This window comes from Galeopterus variegatus, unplaced genomic scaffold (assembly GCF_000696425.1).
Source record: "Galeopterus variegatus unplaced genomic scaffold, G_variegatus-3.0.2 Scaffold1255, whole genome shotgun sequence".
NCBI classification, from domain to species: Eukaryota; Metazoa; Chordata; class Mammalia; order Dermoptera; family Cynocephalidae; genus Galeopterus; species Galeopterus variegatus.
In genome coordinates, this window is record NW_007727366.1 from 77,803 (window position 1) to 100,373 (window position 22,571).

Genomic DNA, 22,571 nt, shown 5'->3' on the forward strand with positions numbered 1-22,571 from the left:
CAATGTTAACATTTAAATTCTAATGGGGGTGTATTGATTTTATGTTCTAATGGAGTGAACCTACTGTTCATATGGAAAAAGAACAGTGGATATTTGAGCAGCATTATCATGCACATCTTGAGATTATGTATTCACTGTGGCCCTATAATCTTGATCTAAATGTTAAAGTGTCCTTGTGCACAGCACCATCCCTCACAAAACCAGTTACATTAAAAAAATTTTTTTTAAGATCTAATTTTGTAGGTATAATAATTTTACAGCATATATTTTTATCCCAACACCTGATTCTTAATGATTTATTTAAAACTGGACACCAGCAAGTAAAGGGAATTCTACGGTTTCATTCCCATATACTTAATTTGTCCCAATCATATAATTTCTCATTAATGCCAACCATTCTCTTGCCATTAATATAATCTCCAGTAAATGATGTTTGCCAACTTACATTAGGCTGCAGCTCATATTTAGTCATGAGCGGTGCTTTTGGAACATATGTTGGTGTGGTCAATTTATCATAAGGGGATAATTTTGAATTGTCCAATTTACTCGGATCCTCTGTGGGAATGTTTAGTTCAATGACCGCAAAATTGTTTGTGTTATTTTTATAATCTTTTGGGAATTCAGAGAACTGCCACGCTAACTAAAATATCGAAAGAGAAGGCAAAAGGCACAAAGCCGAGGCAGGCAGCCCTTCTGGTTGCAGCAAGTACTTGTAGCTGTGGCCTTGCCAGCAGCTCTCCCTCCAGCGGCCCTGCCAGCTTGGAGAGGGCAGCCCAAGCTGACTCCTTTAGGATCATGCCATAGCGTGGACCACGCCAGTTTCTGGCCTAAGATTATATAACTTAGTTAACGTCTTGATGCCTAAAAGATAAAATGTGGCTTCTTAAGATCTGTTTTTTAATTGCAGTATTCCACATTTATCAAAATATTGTGAAAAGCAAACATAGCTCCTTGTGTAGCTGTAGTGCTTGCTGCCACTTGGTTTCATTCAAATTCACTGATGATGTTTATTTCCTTGGGTTCTGGAGAAAATCACTTTGGGGGAAGGAGTTTATTGTGTTAGAGATCAAGAGCAAGTACTAAATTAAAAGACTGCACCAGCTTAAAGTGGAAAGCATGATGCCAGAGGAAAGGTCTGAGAGGCCCCATAGTCAGCCTCAACCCACCCCATACTCTTACCCGTTTCTTGACTCTGCCACAGGAAAGAATTCATGAGCAGAGTCATAGCAGAAAGTGAGAACAGATTTACTATAATGAATAAGAGATACAGATTTCACAGAGAGACTGCAACATAGCTCCAGAGATTGAACAGGGCCCACACCAAGTTTAATACAAAAGTAAGAAATACACACTTAAAATTTAGTACAGGGCCGGCCTGGTGGCGCACTGGAGAGTGCGCCGCTTGGAAGCACGGCGGCGCTCCCGCCGAGGGTTCGGATCCCATGTGGAGACCGGTTCCCGCTCACTGGCTGAGTGCGGTGCGGGCACAACACTGAGGGTTGTGATCCTGTTGCCGGTCAGTAAAAAAAGACAAAAGACAAAAAAAAAAAAAAAAATTTAGTACAGAGTGCAGGCTGGCTCAACAGTGAGTGACAGCTTACTGAAAGTAAGTTTAATACAAAAATAAAGAAATACACGCTCCACAGAGTGTGGGCTGGCTCTAGGAGAGAGAGCAATGGCTTGCTTAAAGTAAGTTTGATACAAAAAGAAAGAAATACACATTCCACACGCAGAGTGCAGGCTGGCTCTAGGAGAGTGAGCAACAGCTCTGCCTTCTGCTGGCTTTTATAGTTTTTCTGTCTAATGAATATTCAATTAAGGGGGTGGTTCCCAGTTACATAACATAGTCTTGTACACGCTCAGATGGTCTCCTTTTTGGAGTATGTTCATTGATGAAATCCTATCACATGCACCAGACATATTCAAGAACATTCTGCGCTCTTTTGCACCTCTAATGGAAGGTCACTCAGCTACCAGGGCTATGTAACTCCTCTACTGAGCATGCCCAGCCCCTGGATTTGCATAAGCTAGCCCCCTGAGTTCTCAATTTCCTTATGTTGGTACCCAAAATAGGTCTAACTAGCAACAGTAACTTTCCTCTAGGGGAGGGCCTACAGGAGGGGCCTGAAACCTTGGGGAATGGCTTGTAACCCAGAGGTCTGTCCTGTAACCCAAGCCCAGGGAAACTGAGCACCTCCTATCTCAAGCACACTTAGTGAGAAGAAACACTTCCTGAGAAACTTGACAAGTATCTCTCCATTTTACCATTACAAAATCTGTAACTTAAAAAAAAGTTAGCTGTTTTCTACTTTTGAAGGAAAGAGTGCTTTATTATATAAAGCAGCATCTTATGCATTTTTATATGCCATTGTTTGAACTTCCATTCTTAGCTGACAGATTCTCATATATACTGATCTTGGATGTTTAGTATGTTTGAGACAGAGATTTCTGGAAAGAATATCATTTTTCCCTAGAGAAAGATCAAAATGCCAATGTTTGGCTTATTGTATAAAGTTTTAAATATTTTTTCTGTCTTATATTCTGCTCTTTATTGAAAACAAATATTTATTTGCCAAATAAAGGAAAAAATTCTGAGAACTCTCTTTGACAAGTGTTATTTAGTATTTTGGCCTAAAAGAGTTCTGTAGTTAGTGCTATGATTTCCTGTGCTAATTGTTCAACACTGTGTATTATTATATACAGTGTTTAATCTCTACAAAATGTATTTCAAAAGTACTATATTAAAAATAAACTAGTGGGCGCACCGGCCCGGTGGCGCACTGGCGAGTGCGCCGCTTGGGAGTGCGGCGGCGCTCCCACCGAGGGTTCAGATCCCATGTGGAGACCGGTTCCTGCTCACTGGCTGAGCGCGGTGCGGGCGCAGCGCCAAGGGTTGCGATCCCATTGCCGGTCCCCGGTGTGGGCGTGACACCGAGGGTTGCGATCCCGTTACCGGTCAGTAAAAAAAAAGACAAAAAGGAAAAATAAAAAAAAAATAAAAAATAAATAAACTAGTAATTTGGTGACTTTTTCTTCATAAAACCCTGCATTATACATCTTCATATTTTCCAAAATGTGTCTGTACAACAGAAATACTGCTGTTCTGAGTATCTTTTTCATGTGGCTTTATATATCCTCTTTTTAATATTGTACATACATTGTATCTGCTTTATAGTAATAAGTATTAAAAATGTACACTTCGTATTTTGCATAAAATGTCCTATGTACAGAATAGAAAAAGTTCATAGAGAACAAAAATAAATGGCATATTTTTCTTTAGAAAATATCTGTAATTTATGCTTTAGTGAAATATTATGTACCTACTTTTTTTTTAACATTTTGTAATTCAAAATTTTTGGTTTTGGCATTGCTTATTATTGATACCTCATACACTTGCCATTTAATATTCTCTTTTATGTAATTTCTAAAATTCTAAAAACGGTGTATTATATGGATTAAATAAAAAATGTGAATTTGAAAAATCAAGCTAATGAACTGTTAAATAAAATATATGCTGTCCTCTTACACTATAGGAAAATCTACTTTTGTACCTCATCAGAGTTTTGTGCCAAAACATGGTGGTATAGGAAGACAAAACCACAGTCCATCACATATGTTACCCATGCTGTGGCCAATACCTCAAGAGACCTGCATTGCCAAAGTGAATCCATACTCCCCACAAAAAGTTGCTCCTTTGCAGTAGCTCTGGTCAATGTGTGCACATACTAGAAGCAAATTTCAAACTTGTGAAGATGAACCTGGGGTAATGGGTACCTGAAGCATGATCTAGAAAGAGAACAGTGTCCAGCTGGCATACTTCCCTAGCCCCATAGACTTCTCAGCCTGTGGAGACAGTTATACCCGGAGGAGGGCCAGTATGGGGCTGTTCCAAGAATCAGGGCTCTGACAGGAGCCTTTCTTCCTAGGTATTAAGCTTGTTCTGCCTAAGAGTATGTACTAGCTTATGTGGGGGGCAAATGGGTTTGTGGACTTTTGGTAACATTCTGTTTTATGTCCTGAATGGAGTTTTCATGGGTGTTTGTTTTTAAATTACTTGCTAATTCAACACATTTTATATACTTTTATGAATATTTTTCATTAAATGTATTTTTTAAAATAGTTACACCGAGATGCAAATTTTCTATTCACATAAAACATTTGCTTTTTGGCTCTAATCCAGATCTAGGTTTCTCTTGCTTACCCATGACACCTATAGAAGTAGTTTGTCATTATTATAATAGAGAAATTATTAGCACAGAATGCAGAAAAATAAATCCAACCAACTAGTTTGGATGGGACTAAGCTATTATCACAAAGTAATCAAAGCAGTAGAGGACACACACACACGACCTAATTATTCATATAATTATAAAACTAGCCATAACCAGGAAAATATAACACAGATGGAATAATATTGAACACTGTGTGGAGAACTAGATGAAAGATACAAGATGTGAACAAATGCAAAGGAATGCTATGTTCCTATATAGAAGGCTAAATAATATAGAGGTAAGACAGGAAAAAACACATTTTAATAACAATCAAAAGGCAAACATCAGGGGCCGGCCCGGTGGCGCACTGCATAGTGCGCCGCTTGGGAAGCGCAGCGGCGCTCCCGTCCGAGGGTTCGGATCCCACATACAGACCGGCTCCCGCTCACTGGCTGAGCGAGGTGCGGGAGCAACGCCGAGGCTTGCGATCCCGTTGCCGGTCCCCGGTCCGGTACGGGGGCAACACTGAGGGTTGCAATCCGTTGCCGGACACGGAAAAAAGGACAAAAGACAAAAAAAAAAAAAAAAAAAGGCAAACATCAGACTATGAAAAAATATTTGTCCTAAATGTTATATTAATACTTTTATTATGAAATATTTAAACAAAATAAGAAAAGTACTAATATTTGAATACATAAATGGCCAGTGATAGAGCCACTTGAGAGCAAATGAAAATCACACAAGCATGCATTTCCTCCGCCTTCTAATGAACGTAAACCAAGGGAAATGTGACTTCCTCAGGCCAGCGTCGTTCTCCCACTGTGGCTAGTTCTGTTTCCCTAAAAACAAACAAAAACCTCAAATCTGTATCCAGAAACATGGATTTCATGTTTACTTACGTTCTCTGGGTGAATGGGTCATCATTGTACAGTGAAACAACTGAAGTATCAGATTTATTAGTTTTTCTTCAAAAAACTGTTCCTCTCAGGCAGCTGCTACTGCTTCTTTCTGTCCTCCCAAATAAAATAACTTCTCTGCCCCTAGGACTTATCAGGAAAATGGGCTCTACTCTCCTCATCTCATACGACTACTCCAACATCATCTATTTATCTATGCCATTAGTGAGAGTTGAAGTTTTAAAAAGACAAAACTTGGGGGGCCGGCCCGGTGGCGCACTGCTACAGTGCGCCGCTTGGGAGCACGGTGGCGCTCCTGCCGAGGGTTCGGATCCCATGTGGAGACCGGTTCCACTCACTGGCTGAGCGAGGTGCGGGTGCAACACCGAGGGTTGTGATCCGTTGCTGGACACGAAAAAAGACAAAAAGGAAAAAAAAAAAAAAGACAAAACTTGGGACATAAATGCAGTCACCTAATGTGCTTCAAACATACTCTTCGGGACATTCAATCCAACCCTCTACATTAGTTAGAATAAAAAGAGAAGAGTTGGCATTCTGGTATCGTAAGAGTTTAGTGAAAACAGTATTTGCATATATTCTTAGTGGCACTGTAAAGTGAGGCAACTATTTCAGAAGGCAAGATTAAACATCATAAAAACCAATATATGTTTAGCACAGTTAATTTTGGTATCTGAGACTTTATCCTAAGAAAACAATTGAAAACATAAAGACACATGCATGAAGATATCCATATTGACATTATTCTGAATCCATAATATCCATTACTGAAAAACTAGGACTAAGCTAAACATTAAGCAGGAGAATAAATTTGAAGATCAACTCACGAATAGTATCATTTTTAATAAGGTCTATCTTTTAAATTTCCTGAGTTTTGTATATGAGCAGTTATTCAAAAAATTTCACAAGATAATAGATTCTGGAAAACAAATCTTAGGAAGAGTATCTCGAACAAAATATTAAAATGTAAATATTGATAAAAATCCCAAGATGATAGATAACAAAGGGCCAGATAAGATGTAGATTTTTAAAATAGGTGGCCAAGAACTGATTAGATGATTCCTGAATTTTTCCTCCCCATTGAGGCTATAACTGGTTGAATACTGGAGATTACAAAAAGACTTCTGAGAATCTCTTGGAGTAGTTGATATGCATTCTTTGCAGCTAAAGGCTACACAGACTGATGTCTGACCCCTTCTTACTAAACCCAAAGAGTAAGAAATGAGGCATCTAATTGCTGATACGGATATAAGCGGTCACGTGAGTGACTCATACTTGCAGAGTTCCTTGAGGCAAAATGTGAATCACATGAATATGGACCAAATGAGGGCCACATGGGAGATGGAAATAGTATCTTCTTGAATCCTGTTTCTAAAGATGGATCTTTAGAAAAAGAAGCCTAAAACATTGTCAGCTTCCTAAGAACTGAGGAAGGAATAAGAAAATAGTGTATAAATGCATTAGCAAAAATCAAGAAAATTACAGAACAATGGAAGATTGCTTAAGGACCCCTGGAAATCCTGAGTCATCTTCAAACCTCAGCAATGTTCCAAAAGCACAAGGCCAGCCTACCACAGTATCAGTCAAGTAAGATTTTTTCACACCTCTTCTCCCTCTGCAAGCTTCAAACCTGTAGGTGCTCCAGGTAGACTATGTTATGGAAAAAGAAGAGGAAGAAGTTGATCACATTTTCCTTCTGCACGTTGAGGTTCCCGGTATGAAACAATGAATTGGATTCAACCTGACCTTGACTTAAAATTAAATCTCTCCTTAATTTAAATCAAGTTCAGATTGAATCCTTAGATTATTACATGGGATACATATATTTTATTTTCTAAGTTGTGCCTATACTTTTACAATTGTAATGACAGAAATTTTTTCCCAAAATTTTATGGGACTTGCCTGAATTTTTATCCAAAGAAAGGAGAACTAGCACTCTTTTTAAAATTATTCTAGATTTAAAATGAAAGTGATATACCAAGTCACTTATTCCTTTATCTCATTAGTTGTAATATGCAAGTTATACTACACACAAAAAAGGTAAAATGTTTATGATGTAATGATAAGCGAAAACATCTGTGTAACATATATACGTATGTATATATACACACGTGTGTGTGTGTTTGTGTGTTTATGTTAAGCCCAGAATAATACATTACAATATTTATTTCTGGGTGATAGCATGTAGGTCACATACTTTCTATTTTTATACTTACAATAAAAATGTAGTTTCTGTATTTCTTCTCTATCACCCCATCCCCCAAAGATGTTATTTCTACAATAAAAACACAAGAATATTTTTATCTTGAAAAAGAATAAATAAATATAGCAAAAATCATAAACAATGATTGTTAGAATTACAGGGGTTTTCTTTTCCCTATTTTCTTACTATTTTGTAATATAATTATACAGACTTTATAATGTAAATTTAATTTTTTTTCATATTTTTTCTGTGTATAGATTATATGTGTAACTGATTTTCTATCTAAATTTTCATTTTGTTAATTTACATAATTCTTTTCATTTTTAAGAGATTGTTGAGCCAGTGGCTTTTAACTCTTTAATTGAAGTTGCACTGTTACTGCCATAATTAACTCTCCCACATTTATAAAATTAAACTATTGCTTTACAAAGTGTTTTCCAAGGTATTCAATGAAAACTGAAGGAATGATAATGTATGATATCTGAAAAAAAAGTTCCATGTTAATTATGGTTAATCTCTTAAGTGTAAATTTTCTGATAAGCCATAAGACTTGACATATAATTAATTTCCTGTATTTGTTATAAGTTTGCACTTGTTATAAGTTTTCACTCTGAAGAATGTATTCTTTGGTAAACAATATTAAATAATTCTTGAACATTTTTCTTCCCACATTGATTCAATGTATAAAATTTATTTCAGTATGTTTCCTCTGGTACTGTCTGAAAACTGACATCAGATGACATCTTGCATTCTTTTTATTCATACTCTTTGAAATATTCTCTGTTGTATAGTAAGGTTTGAACTACTCCTGAAAACTTTTCCACATTCATTACAAGGTTTTTCTCCAGTATGTACTCTCCAATGTAAAGTAAGGATTAGTCTCAAAGGCTTTTTTGACATTCACTACATGTATAAGGCTTTTCTCCAGTATGTGTTCTCAAAGGCATAGTGTGAAAAGAACCTCTTCTGAAGGCTTTTCCATATTCATCACATTTATGGGGCTTCCCCAGTAAGTATTTTCTGATGTTCTATAAAATGTATCATTTGGCTAAATGCCTTCCTATAGTCATTACATTTAAATGACTTCTCCCCAGTGTGTATTCTTTAATGGGCATTAAAGACAGAATTACTTGTCATTGCATTTGTGAGGTCTCTCACCGGTATGAGTTCGCTCATGCAGAGTTAGTTGTGACATACTGATGAAAGCTTGCTACATTAACTACATTTATATGGTTTTTCTCCAGGATAGGTTCCCTGATGTACAGTAAGGTGTGAGCTATTCTTGAAACATTTCCAACAACTGGTACATTTACATGGTTCCACTCCAGAGTCAATCTTCTTATGTTCTGTGAAATTTACCATTTGAGTGAAAGCTTTATTGCAATCAGGACATTTGTATGGTTTTTCCATTCATTACACTAGTAAGGTTTTTCTTCAGTATAATTTGCTGATGCATAATAAGAGATGAGGAACACAGGAAGGTCTTTCCATATTCATTAAATTTATATGGTTTATCTCCAGCATGAATTCTCTGACGTACAGTAAGGCTTAAATTATTTCTAAAGGCTTTCCCACATTACTTACATCTATATGACTTTTCTCCAGTATGAATTCTCTGATGTACTGTGAAATCTGGAATACTCCTGAGTGCTTTCTCACATTCATTGCATTTGTATGACTGTTCCTCAGAATGAATCCCCATATGCACAGTAAGGTATAAGTTATTACTGGAAGCTTTCCTACAATACTACATTTGTAGGGCTTCTCTCCAGCGTGAATACCTTGATGTTTGGTAACTTTTGATGTCTGAGTGCTTTACCACATTCATGGCATAGATATGGCCATGAATTTTCAGATGGCGTGAAGGTGTTCAGATGCTGTGTGAGGTGTTCATATCGGCTGAAAGCTCTTCCACAGGCAGCGCACTTATAAATTTCTCTTCAGTAAGAATTATCTGATGGACAATTAGAGTTGAGGAAACAATGAAGGCTTTCCCACATTCATTACATTTATATAATTTTTCTCCACTGTGAATTTTTTAATGTTGGTTAAGGTACACAGGTTGACTGAAAAGCTTCCTACATTCACAACATTCATATGGTTTTTCTTTAGTATAAATTTTCTGTTGTTGAACAAGTGATGACCTAAAACTAAAAGCTTTTCCTCATATATTACATTTATAAGATTTCTCTATACCATTAATTTTCCTATCTACTGTAAGTTTTGAGGCCTGACTCACACTTTGTTGATTTTAGTAGTCCTGCAAATTTTCTTGCTCAGCTAGGTTCTTGTTTAAATAATCAGCTCTGAATGTTCTTTGCAACTTGTCCATACAGAACACTTTTTTGATGACTGTCTTCTATAAGAATTCTCTGTTCTTTAAGAATAGACTTTGACCAAAAGTCACTTTCTCCAAGTGAGTGTATTCTCATGGATAATTAATCTTTACTCAAATTTTTATCCCATCTACCTTGTTTCAATAACCTGCTGTCTCTTCTCCAGAATTCTCCTAAACTAAGGTCCCAAGCATCATTTTCTATGAATTTTCCTATTATGGTCCCCTGTCATGTTTCTTTTTCAGAAATGTCTGTTGTAGGAGCAAGTTGCTTGATTTCAAATCTGATCTTCCAGTCTGAAAGAGATGAAAAAAGCAAAAGATTATTTCCAATGCAAGAGAGAAAGTTAATTACTGATGTAAGCCTGACAATTAAACTGAAAAGGGTCAAATTCCTGCCACATAATTATTAATAAAATGATTTTTGATCACTTGTTTAAAGCAAAAAATGTCACAATGAATTATCACTTTATTAGCTTTTGATTCCACATCCATCAATACCATGGAATATTATATAGCCACTACTACTGTTTGAATGATGGTGTTAGCTCTAAAATTCATACTGAAACTTAATTTCCATTGTGGTGGTATTAAAAAGTGGGGCCTTTTGGGGAAGTGATCAAATCGTGAGGAATTTGCCTTATATAAGCCATGGATCATTGCCTTTCAAAAGGGCCAGAGGGAACTAGCTTAGACCCTTTTTGCCTTCCTGTCCCTTCTGCCATGTGAGGATACAGTGTTCATCCCCTCTGGAGGATGCAGCAAAAAGTCACCATCTTGGAAGCAGAAAGATTGAACCCTCAACAGACACTGAACCTGATAGTGCCTCAATATTGGACTTCCAGCCTCCAGAACATTGAGAAATAAATTTCTATTGTTTATAAATTACCCGGCTAGTACCACAAATGGAATAAGACAGCCATAAAGAATTTTTAAAAGCCATAAGCATTATATCTTCATTATAGATGATGTAGGGGGACTTTATAAGGTAAGAGCAAGATATGCAGATGTATAAAATATAATGCCATTTTTGCAAAACAATGACCAACTTTCCCATATGTGAATATTGATGTTTATATATGTGTATATATGTATGTAAGATTATATGACTACAGAGAAAAATATGCAATACATATGTTTGCTAACATTGGGCCACCTGAGGTGGGAAGAGGGGGAATAATAGAGGCTCAGCCTAGCAGAATAGAAAATAAAAGGCTATGCTAAAAACAAAAAGAAAGTAATTTATAGATTTATTTAAAATTAAATACATTTATGGAAATAAAGTTAAGGATTTTAAGAAGTTCATTTTCAGCTAATGAAACCTATTTTATCAATATAAACCATATTTTGACAATATATTTTATATTTTAGCAGCTTTTATTTAAGCATAAAATACCCTGCTTTACTCAGACTTGATACCACATGTATAATCAGAATTAAAGCTACAGCAAAAAGCATTTATAACTGTAATACATACTTAGGATCCAGGGGAAAAAGATAATTGAGTTTTTAAAATTATAAAACTTGGAAAGGAAAAAATGTTAATGCATGAATGGTTATAAAATTACCTAAACTACATACAAGTTATGCACAGATGAACAGGTGCTTGGAAACATTTATTTCTGAATAATTTATTTTATGACCATTCCCTTGGGGTTGGAAGAGATAAAAAGTCATGATTACAGTGCCAATTAATCAGAATGAATATGAGTGCCTGAAAAAAAAATTAGAAATTTTCAAAGGCAAAAATTCTTTAAATACTTTAAATTCTTTAAAATGCTAAAAAGAAAAAAACGCTTTTTAAAGACCAATAAAAAACTGTTCTCCAGGACCAAATAAAATATAGGAAGAAAGGTCACTCAGAATGTGTTACTGGCACAGAGAAATATGAGAGGAACAAAGAAATGTATGGGGATGAAACAGTTCTGAAGAAACTTTGAACAGTTTTGAATAAAAACCTAATGCTGTGGTATGCAAACTGTATAGGATGGATAGGAAACACATGGAGACACAGGAGGCTGAAGGAGTCACCAGAGCAGTATGGTGAGTGCACAGAGCAGCTAACCAGGCTCAACGGTGCAGTAGGAGGGTGGTAAAGAAGATGGAGAAATAAGTTTGATATCATGCAGAATGAACTATTTTTCACAATTATTTGATCTAAAATGTGGGTGAGTGAAGGCCAATGAACTAAAATCATTAAGAAAAACCTGCGTGTTATGGAGACTTGAAAATAACTGTATTAATGGTGGTGGAAAGGGACAATAATGGCTAGATGAGGAGGAATTCATGATTGTGCTAGAATGATGGTCTAAAGAGGCATTCTGGATCCAGAAGCAGGCTGAGGCTGAGCCTCTTCTTTTCTCAAACAAGAAGGCTTTAGGAAAAACTTGTCATCTTAAAGAGCTACGTAGGGGTTTTTAAAAAGAAAAGCAATATAAAGATATGGAAAAAAACTACCATTTCCCCAATCCCCAAACAGGAGAGGTCATTGCCAGGATTCATTCATTCATTCATTCACTCATCAAGTATTTACTGAGTGCCTACTATGTGCTAGACAGCATCTAATGCTAGGATAGAACACTGAACAAAATGAACAAAGATCCTGCTCTTGTGAGCTTACATTCTATTGGGGAGAGTTCAACAATAAAAGTACAAACAATAATACTTGTATATCTAGTATGACAGAAGGTGAGAAGGGCCAGGGAGGAATACAAAGGTCAATAATAAAGGAACGGTGGGAAGGTTTAGGGGTTGCTACTTTAAATACTTTAGGGAAGGACTGAAAAGGTGACATTTAAGTGGAGGCCTATAAGAAATGAGGGAGAACACAATGCACATATCTGTTGAAAAGAGTGTTCTGGGAAGAGAGAATAACATGTAGAAAGGCCTGGAGATAGAGGCCTGCTTGCCAATTAACATGGAAAGAGCTAGAAGCAGAAAAGATTTGAGGAAGAATGAGTGTTCTAAAAAAGTAGTCTGAGGGAAAGGCAAAGCAGTCTGTGCAAAGATAGATGAAGACAGCAAAGATGCAGAAAACAGAAGGATAGGAAGTAAGGTGAAAGCCTTTGCTAATGACATACAATAGAAAAAAACTGGTTAAAAGAACAGGAAATTGGGATACCAACTAACCAAAACTTTCCAAATGGATATTTAGTGAGGCAGAGCTGCTGGAATGTCACCTTTCTCTCCTTAGTTAAGCATAAGTCTGGTTGCTAGAAAGACCCCATTTCTAGTGTGAGATGGAGAAACTGATCACAGGCCTAGGTTGTAGAAATTTCAAGGCAAGTATGAGAAAATATGGAGCTTGAGACACTTCAAATAAAAGATATAGATGAGGAATAGATGAAAATTAAAATGGATTACAGTAGCCTGGAAAATTAGGCAGAGGAGAATTTGGGGGCAATAAAACAATGTGGCATGATGTGTGCCAGACTGGAGTAAGGCAAAACCAGAACTAGTGAGACCCCTTAAAAAGCTGCTGCAGTAAGGGAAGCATAAAGGAATAAGCTCTGGAGTGATGGAAGTGGAAATCCGAGTAAGAAAGAATTCAAAAGACTTCAAAAAACAGTGAGGTTATTTAACAGAGTGAATTTAGGTGAGGAATGAAAGAGAGACTAAAAACAGCACCATCATTTCTAGTCTTGGAGAATACAAGAACAATGATACTACTCACAAAATAAGGGAAATTAAGATTAGAGCCATGTGTTCCTTTTTATCTTTCTTTTTTTTTTTTTTTTTTTTTTTCTTTTTTCTTTCCCAAAGTGGGACCAGCCCTGCAAGCAATTCTCAAGGGAGTCCTGCATCAGGAATCCAAAAAACAATAATCACTACCATGAATACACAAGAAAGAACAAAACCCACTGGTAAAAAAGAAACTAAATCTTACCACCTAAAAAAACCAACAAACATTGAAGACAAATAATAAAAGGAGAAGAAGGGGAAAAAAAGATATTTAAAACATCTAAACAAAAAGCGATAAAATGGCAGCAGTAACACAGTACCTCTCAATAAGAACTCTAAATGTAAATGAATTAAACTCTCCACTTAAAAGACACAGATGATGTAATGGATTAAAAAGCTAGACCCAACTATATGCTATATTCAAGAGACCCAACTCATCTGTAAAGACACACACAGACTAATAGTGAAGGAATGGAAAAAGATATATCATGCAAATGGAAACCAAAATCAAGCAGGAGTAGCTATTCTTATATAGGATAAAACAGACTTTAAGCCAAAAATCATAAAAAGAGACAAAGAAGGCCACTGTATAATGATAAAGGGATTTATCCAGCTATATCCAGCAAGGAGATGTAACAATCATAAATATAATCACATCCAACACCAGAGCACCTGGATATATAAAGAAAACACTACCAGACCTAAAGAAAGAGATAGACCCCAATACAATAGTAGTGGAGGACCTGAACACCCCTCTCTCAGCACTGGACAGATCATCTAGGCAACAAATCAACAGAGAAACACAGGATTTAAATTATACTTTAGATGAATTGGACCTGGCAGATAGCTAAAGAATATTTAATCCAACAACTACAGAATATACATTCTTCTCATCAGCACATGGGGCAGTCTCCAGGATGGACTATGTTAGGTCACAAATCAAACCTCAACAAATTAAAAAATACTGAAATAATCTCAAGCATTTTTTCTGACCACAATGGATTAAGACTAGAAATTAATAACAAGTGAAAGGGCACTATACATATACATGGAAATTAAACAACAGGCTCCTGAATGACCTATGGGTCCAAGAAGAAATTGAACAAGAAACCAAAAATTTCTTCAAGCCAACGAAAAAATAAAGATTCATCATATCAAAATCTGTGGGATATCATAAAAGTAGTACTAAGAGGGAAGTTTATTGCAATGAATCTTGTGGAAGGCATGTTCAATACAGAAAGTTCCATATGATAACAAAAGTACCTGGGGAGGGCTCAAATCTGTGCCCCCAAGAGTGGTGAGATATGCTGCATCACAGAACAAATCTGGGATGACCAAAAAAAGATGGAGTTTTCAAGATAGTCCAATAAAAATATAAATTTTTCACTCTACAAACAGCTGAGCTTTTACTTGGAAATGGGGATAGAATTACTTCATAAAATGTCCATAAGAAATTATAAATCCTTGAACCCTAAGCTCAAGAAGTATGGTTCAACAGAAGTATGGACAGTCACAGAATCTGTTCTTACCCAGAAAGACCAGGTTCCTGTAGTTTTCTAGCATCACATCCCTGTGCAGATTCCCCTGTGCAGGGTCCATTAAGTCCCACTCTTCCCAGGTGAAGCCTACCATCACATACCTGAATGTCACTGATTCCTAAATATCACATGCATTGTTATGATATGAAAGTATCCATTACATGGCCCATTGAGAGGAAAAATACATATAATATTGAAAGGAAAATTCATGTGAACACAAAATCCTTATGCAGAAGGGAGCTTGCAGGCCATCCAGTCTAATTCCTAAGAGGACATTTGAATATCTCTGCCTGAATTCCTCCAAGAATTAAAACTCATTTTTTCACAAGGCAGTCTACTTTATTTTCAGAAGCTGTTCATTGTCAGCATAAATTTTTACAATTTGAATAAAAATCTGCCTTCAACTAACTTTTAACAATTGATTTATTATTTGAGGCAAAAAGCATAAGTTCCTTCCTTTAATTGCGTTTTAAAACTTATTAAATATGTAATACACACAAGAATGTCTATAACAAATATCACTACAAACTGAACAACAGTGTACTCCTACCCAGTTTAAGAAATAAAACAGTACCAATTTAAATAAATAAATAAATTTTTTAAAAAAAGAAAAAGAAATAAAACATTACTAACACCTTTGAAATCTTCTGTGTGTCTTTCCTGGATCTTATCTCTGAAGGAGTAATTAACCTATTCTAAATGTTGTGTTAAACATTTCCTTACGTTTCTTTACAGTTTAACCAAATGTATATATATCACTAAACAATGCACTCCTTAGTTTTGTCTCTATTTGAATGTTATATAAATAAATGACATATATATTCTTGTTTGGTTTGGTAAGTATTATATTATCTAGATTCATCCATATTAATGCATGAGACTGTTGCTAATTAATTTTTACTCTTCAATTGCATTACATTTTATGAGCCTACCACAATATATTTATTCATGCTATTACCAATGACATTTAGCTTGTTCCCAGGTTTCTGGTATTACAAAATATGATGCTATGAACATTTTTGTTTCCTGTTCAGTGAGATGCCCATGAGCTTTGCCCTTTTTTTTGCCATTGAATTCATCACCTTTTTCCTATTGATATGTGAAAGTGGCCTTGGAACCAGGTTGTGGACACAGCTGAAAGGACTTCAAGGAGAGTGTCATTGAAAGTCTGAGGTCACCTTGAAGAGACTACTTAGTAGAAGCCTGTGTATATATATGTATATGTATACATGTGTGTGTATATATACACATATATGTATATCATTTCATCTAATTTCTAGTAACACACATTTTATCTAGCATTTTTAGTTATGCTGTATTCAGAGGGATTCTGTAAATATCCAGACTGTCATGTTATCTCCCAAGAGAGCTCTTAATTTGAAGATCACTATAAAACACCATCTAAATTTTCCACTTAGGACAAAATGTAGCTCACTTCTACTGCCAGAATTCTTGGATTTCTAGTCGTCAGGATAATCTGGATGTTTTCTCAATACAAATGGTACACTGATTCCAGGTATCCTCTACTTCCTATATCTCCATTAAAATGAAAATAAAGACAAAAGAAAATCAACCCACAAAGACTGAAAGTAGAGGAATGAAGACAAAAATGGAAAGGCCTCTAACCTGTTTTAAAAAAAAAAAGAAAAAGAAAAAAAGTCAGCAAATTACTTCAGGTGAATAAGAGTTGGACAAGAAAGGAAACTCATATCATCAAGTTAAGAGTACTTATCAGAAGTTAATAATATTTACAGAGATATAACATAAATGCTAGCTAATGATTCATTCCCTAATTATGATATAACTATGTTGGGAAGATGGGAGACAGAAAGGTGAAGGGGTTATTATAAGAGGATTAAAAGTGGCATATCGAGAAAAGAATGGTGTAAGTATATTATTTGGAAATAAAGAAATAAAAATTTAAAAAACAGCTAAAAGATTTGAAAGTGTTTGCTACTGATGTGCAGAATTCTGGTTTTTGGTTTATAAGGCTTTTAGAACTATTTGATTTTTCACCTATGTGTATATGTTACTCAATACAAAAAAAGTTAATTTTAAAAAGACATGGTTCATTCATTAATTCCACGTATATTTATTGAACCCTACTCTGTGCCAAACACTGATGGGCACTGAGGCTGCAACATGCTCTATCATTAGGGAACTTCCCAGTTAGTACCGAGTCAGGCATAAGAAAACTCTGACCAGGGAAAACTGGCAAGGAATGGCCCAGGGGTAAAACTTGGTGACAAGAAGGCAAAGAGCACAGACAGAACATTTTAAATTTGGAATCACTGACAGTATTTAAAGCTGGTGGAAATGGGTATTCTCATTTTCATTCACTGATAGTAGGAATGTAAATTGTACTAACTTTTGAAGGGCATTTTTGAAGAATCTATCAAAATGTTAAGTATGAAAATCTTATGATCTATACCATACTATTATTAACAGAAGTTCGTAAATTACTTGTGCAAGAATTTTTGCTGTGGCACTGTGTGCAAAAGCAATTAGTTCATCAAAAGGGAATTGATGAATACATTATGGTACAACCATGTGATACAATATGCAATCATTTAAAAGACTATGGGTGACCTATTCAAACTCATACACACACACATGCACATATGAACGCAAGCAGAAGGACAAAATCTCAAAGGTCACGTGGCAAACTTGCTAACAATGCTTACTTCTGTGGGGTGGGAATGAAGAAAAAGGGCAGCAGATTTTCACTCTATACTTTACAAACTTCTATATTATTTAATGAAAACCAAAACAGCTGTTTACAAACAGACAAAGGCATAGCCTACCTCAGACAAAACTGACAAGTGTAGAGTAGCCATAACCCATATATTTCACACCTTCTTTTACCCCTGTCATTTCATGGAGAAATAAGTTCTTTCTCTTTCAGGCACATATATGAAGAATCAGTTATTAAATATTAAGAAAATTTTAGCTTTACATATAGAAAACCTGCTCTATCTTACTCTGTTCTCTTGAACAGTTTATATATATGATAACTTGTTTGAACATAATAGATTTGTTTGAAGCACCTTATAAAATGTGTCGGCCACTAAATTTCTAATGTTTGGAATTTACAAAGGTTTTTGGTTGGTCATTCAGATCAGGATCCAAATAAAGTTCACACTCCATTTGTTTTTTTTTATGTCTCTTAAGCCTCATGTATTATGCAATTATCCCCTATTCCTTTTTTCCCCCTTTGGCACTGTTTTGTTGGAGAGAGACATTTGCATAGTAGAATGTCGCACATTGATTTATGCGATATCGCTTTCTCCTGTTTAATTTTTCCTTTGTCCTCAATATTTCCTGCAAATTGGTCATTGGATCTGGAGGCTTGATTAGATTCCTGTTGAAATGTTCAGACAAGAAGACTTCCTAGGTACCGCTATGTGCTTCCCATTGCACATCATGAGCCTCATGTCTACTTGTCTTTTTGTAGTGCTATGATAGATCAGTGGGTTCAGGTTGTAAAAGTATTTTTGAAAATTCTAAAAATATATACCCCAGTGACAACAGTGGTTGCTCAGTTGTGTTCAGTGTGGCTGCCTAAACTCATTCCTCCAAGGGCCTGGCAGGCTGCCCCCAGTCCCCTACTTAAGACTCAGAAAGAAGACAACCAATGAAAGAATCTCGTGAGGGCTCTGAAAAGTGTAGGGGGGATTGTTGTGTGTTACCCACTGAGTTTCACATCTCAAGACCGTAGCCACTTAACTGGTTGGCATTCACCTCTTTGTCCTTAATCAAGTCACTTTTTTGTATGCTCATTTTAATGAAAAAGCAGGTCAGACCACACTTTTAAATCTCTACTCTGTCCCCTGACATAATAATATGATGATGGCTTTACTTGGGGAATGCTGGACTGGGCTGTGGCCATGAAGATCACAGCAAGAACATGAGCTCTTGTATTTTTCGTAGCAATTCTGGTTTAGGAATCCAAGTGAAGTTTCTCCCTGTTACAATCCCCAGCCTGCTTATGCTTCAGCTAGTCTTGGTCATCTTGCCTGGGGAGACCAAGACTTGTAAAGTTAGTACACCTGAAATATTCTGGAAAAGGATTTGATACAAGTGTCTGAGGAAATACCTGGGCACTTATGGGATGGCAAAGATAGTTGGCCAAATCACACTCCCGGGCATTGGCAGGATCAAAATAATCACTGGGTCAAAGGGCATATAACATTAAAATTATATTACATATAATAGTTACTGTCAAACTGTGCCTACACCAATTTATGCATGAGAAGGTTTCTTCTCACTACTTTAATACCACAGCAGCCTGAGGCCCAAAAGTTCTTCTACCTTTCACGATAGTTCCATATCTCGTTCCTCTTCTGGAGGTTAAAGAAGTTAAAGGATTCTCTTTGGCATTTTTCTCTTTCGCTCTGTCTACTCCTTGCATGATGACCCACTCCCATGCCATCAACAGCCATTAAAATGTTGATGACTCATTTAATTTTCCACCAATGAAGTATGTATATATAATTTTCTGTTTTACAGATGAGGAGGTGGTACAAAGTTGTCATGGAACCTGCCCAAGGCCCCTCTTTTTTTTTTTTCCTTTTTGTCTTTTTTCGTGACCGGTAATGGGATCGCAACCCTCGGTGTCAAGCCCGCACCGCGCTCAACCAGTGAGCAGACCGGTCTCTACTTGGGATCCGAACCCTCAGCGGGAGCGCCACCGCACTCCCAAGTGCTGCACTCTACCGAGTGTGCCACCGGGCCGGCCCCCAAGGCCCCTCTTAACACCTCAAATTGAACCTTTCCCAAATTGAACTCCTTGTCTTCCCCTACCAAATATCCTATTCCTATAGTCTTCATTCTAGTCAGTGGTATTATCATCTGTGGGGACAGGGAAATTTGTTTCTATACTGATGTAGCTACGATAAGACTGTGAACAATATGGCACATTCTGAGATGGTTAACCTAAAAACATGGGTGCTTATAGGGCAGGGTTCTGGAGTCACAGAACAGTTTTGCACACATTACATCTGCAAAGATTTTCTTCTCTATTTTCTTTACAAAGTGTTTTCTTACTTTATATGTAGTAAGACTTATATGTTATCTGTTGAGTTTCTGTACTAGTCAAGGTTCTCCAGAGAAACAGAACCAATAGGATATACATGTGTGTGTAACAGATGTATGCAATTATGGAGGCTGCCAAGTCCCAAGATCTAGAGTCAGGAGCTGATGTGTAGTTCCAGTCTAGGTCCAGAATCAGGACAGCCCATGGTATGAGTTCCAGCCTGAAAGGTGGCAGGCTCAAGGCTCAACAAGAGCTGATGTTTCAGTCTGAGTCCAAAGACTGCAAAAGACCAATGTGCCAGCCCAAGCAATCGGGCAGGACTTAGCCCAGCCCTCTCATTCAGCCTTAGTGTCTGATCAGGTCTTCAATTTATTGGATAAAGCCAACCCATATTAGGAAGGGCAATCTACTCAGTCTATCAATTCAAATGTTAATCTCATCCAGCAACACCCCCAAAGACACATCCAGAATAATGTCTGACTGGATGTCTGGGCATCGGTGGTCCAGTCAACTTGACACATAAAATTAACCATTGTAGTTTTTCTCTAGTATAAATGTTCTTATATAAAATAAAGTATTAGTACTGGTCTAAGATTCTTTAACATTAATTAAAACTATTTTCTTAAATAACTTTCCAGATGCATGAATAGATCAGAATTATTTAAACTTCATTCCATATGTGTGCCATGTGTGAACTTTTTCCTGCAAGGTCTATAGTAAAATATACACTGCAATCTAAAGTTTCTTGTAGGAAATTCAACTCTGCATCAGACAACACCCCTTTTTGTCTTGCTACCTTTTTAACAAATCTTCACATTTCCAGGATTATTCCGTAATGGACTACTGATAGCATTATTTATAAGTCTTCCCATTCTTGTCCCCTAGGTGTTTGTCTGCTTTAAAAAGTTCCTTAGATCAAAATCTGTTGAGTAGATGATGGGTGATATACTCTATTTTCTGATAGGCAGATAACCAGGAAATCAACCTATTCTCTGATGGGTGGGAGAAGACAGAAACTCTGGTGTTTGTATGTGACTTCAGATCAGTACAGAAAATATCTTATCTTCACCAAAAAAAGAACAGCCCTATAATACCTCACAGGTGAGGTTTTCTATTGTGTTTATTTCTGACCTGTGGTTAGGGTTGATGAAACGAAGCTGCATGCTATCTGTGTACCTGTGTCTATAAATGAGAAAAGCCTTTATCTCACGTGTTTTGAATATTTTCCTACAGTTAGAGGGGACTAATAAATTAGGTTATAAAGACTCTTAGGGCCGGCCCGGTGGTGCACTGGATAGTGCGCCGCTTGGGAAGCGCGGCGGCGCTCCCGCCGGAGGGTTCGGATCCCACATACAGACTGGTTCCCGCTCACTGGCTGAGCGAGGCGTGGGAGCAACACCGAGGGTTGCGATCCCGTTGCCGGTCCCCGGTCCGGTACGGGGGCAACACTGAGGGTTGCAATCCGTTGCCGGACACGGAAAAAGACAAAAAAAAGATTCTTAAAGGAATTCTGGTTAATTTATACAGCATAATAAGGATTTTCATAAATCTAATGCAAAGAAAATGAAGAATTTCCAGGGAAGAAACTAAACTCTGAATATTCTGAACACAGTATTAAGGAAAACAAAAACAAAACTTCCAATAGAAAGACTAGTTTAGAGCAATTTTTATATAAGAATCAAAACACTTATAAATGAAGGTGAATCTGTGAACAGATCAGATTGATGTGATAATTTTGGTTTAAAAACAGCCATATATATTTTTTCCTGAGTTTTATCAGTATAGAATATATTTATAAGCATGTATTTTATTTTATTTTTTTTTTTGAGAGTTGGGTTTATTTTCTCATGGAGAGCTTAGTTAATCTAAACTTCTCATACTGGTTTTACTTACCAGCTAAGTTATATATATATATATTTTTCAGCTAAGTTATATTACTTCCACATGTTTAAGATTATGAAAAATATAAAATTATAAGTTCAATTCCATTGAATTGTACTTCTGACAAACTTTTTGACACCAACAGTAATTGTGCTGCTTTATAGTTAGCTTATACATAATTTCCAAAGAACTTTAAGACCTTGAACTTGAACTGGTAATAAATTGAAATGATAGTGAAATGAACTGATAATAAAATGAATTGCACATACACGTAATGTTGCTGATCTGCTGACTCACCTCAGCAGCCTGAAGCAGCAGCTGGGCCTGTAGTTGCTCTGTCTTCCCCCGGATTTTTGCTTTAGTTTCTCTGACTCCTGGGTTACCAGCATGCTTACCTCCATGAACACAGGTTTCAGTCCATCTTATGGGGTTCCAGCTCATGCTCATAGAATCCCACCCCAACCTATTTTGCAATCTTTTGTAATCTTCCCTTGTTTACTGCCTGTGGACTTCAAGCATCAGACACAGAGACAGATTTGCCAAGCCTGTTTACTCAGTCCCCACAATTTCCAAAGCAGGTCACTTTTTTTTTTCCTTTTTGTCTTTTTTACTGACCGGCAACAGGATCGTAACCCTCAGTGTTGCGCCCGCACCGCGCTCAGCCAGTGAGCGGGAACCGGTCTCCACATGGGATCCGAACCCTCGGCGGGAGCGCCTCCGCATTCCCAAGCGGCGCACTCTCCAGTGCGCCACCGGGCCGGCCCAGCAGGTCA

General features: G+C 36.8%; 1 protein-coding gene and 1 pseudogene across 1 annotated transcript in view; both read right to left on the reverse strand.

Annotated features, from left to right (window-relative positions):
* Nucleotides 1-8,087: 8,087 nt before the first annotated feature.
* LOC103593001 lies at nt 8,088-22,187 on the reverse strand (annotated as a pseudogene).
* The window catches only part of ZNF286A (zinc finger protein 286A), a 46,279-nt gene continuing 33,588 nt past the window's right edge, over nt 9,881-22,571 (reverse strand). The window contains exon 7 of the mRNA XM_008575907.1: nt 9,881-9,960. The gene's annotated coding sequence lies outside the window, so the exon portion shown is untranslated. The remainder of the gene's footprint in view (nt 9,961-22,571) is intronic.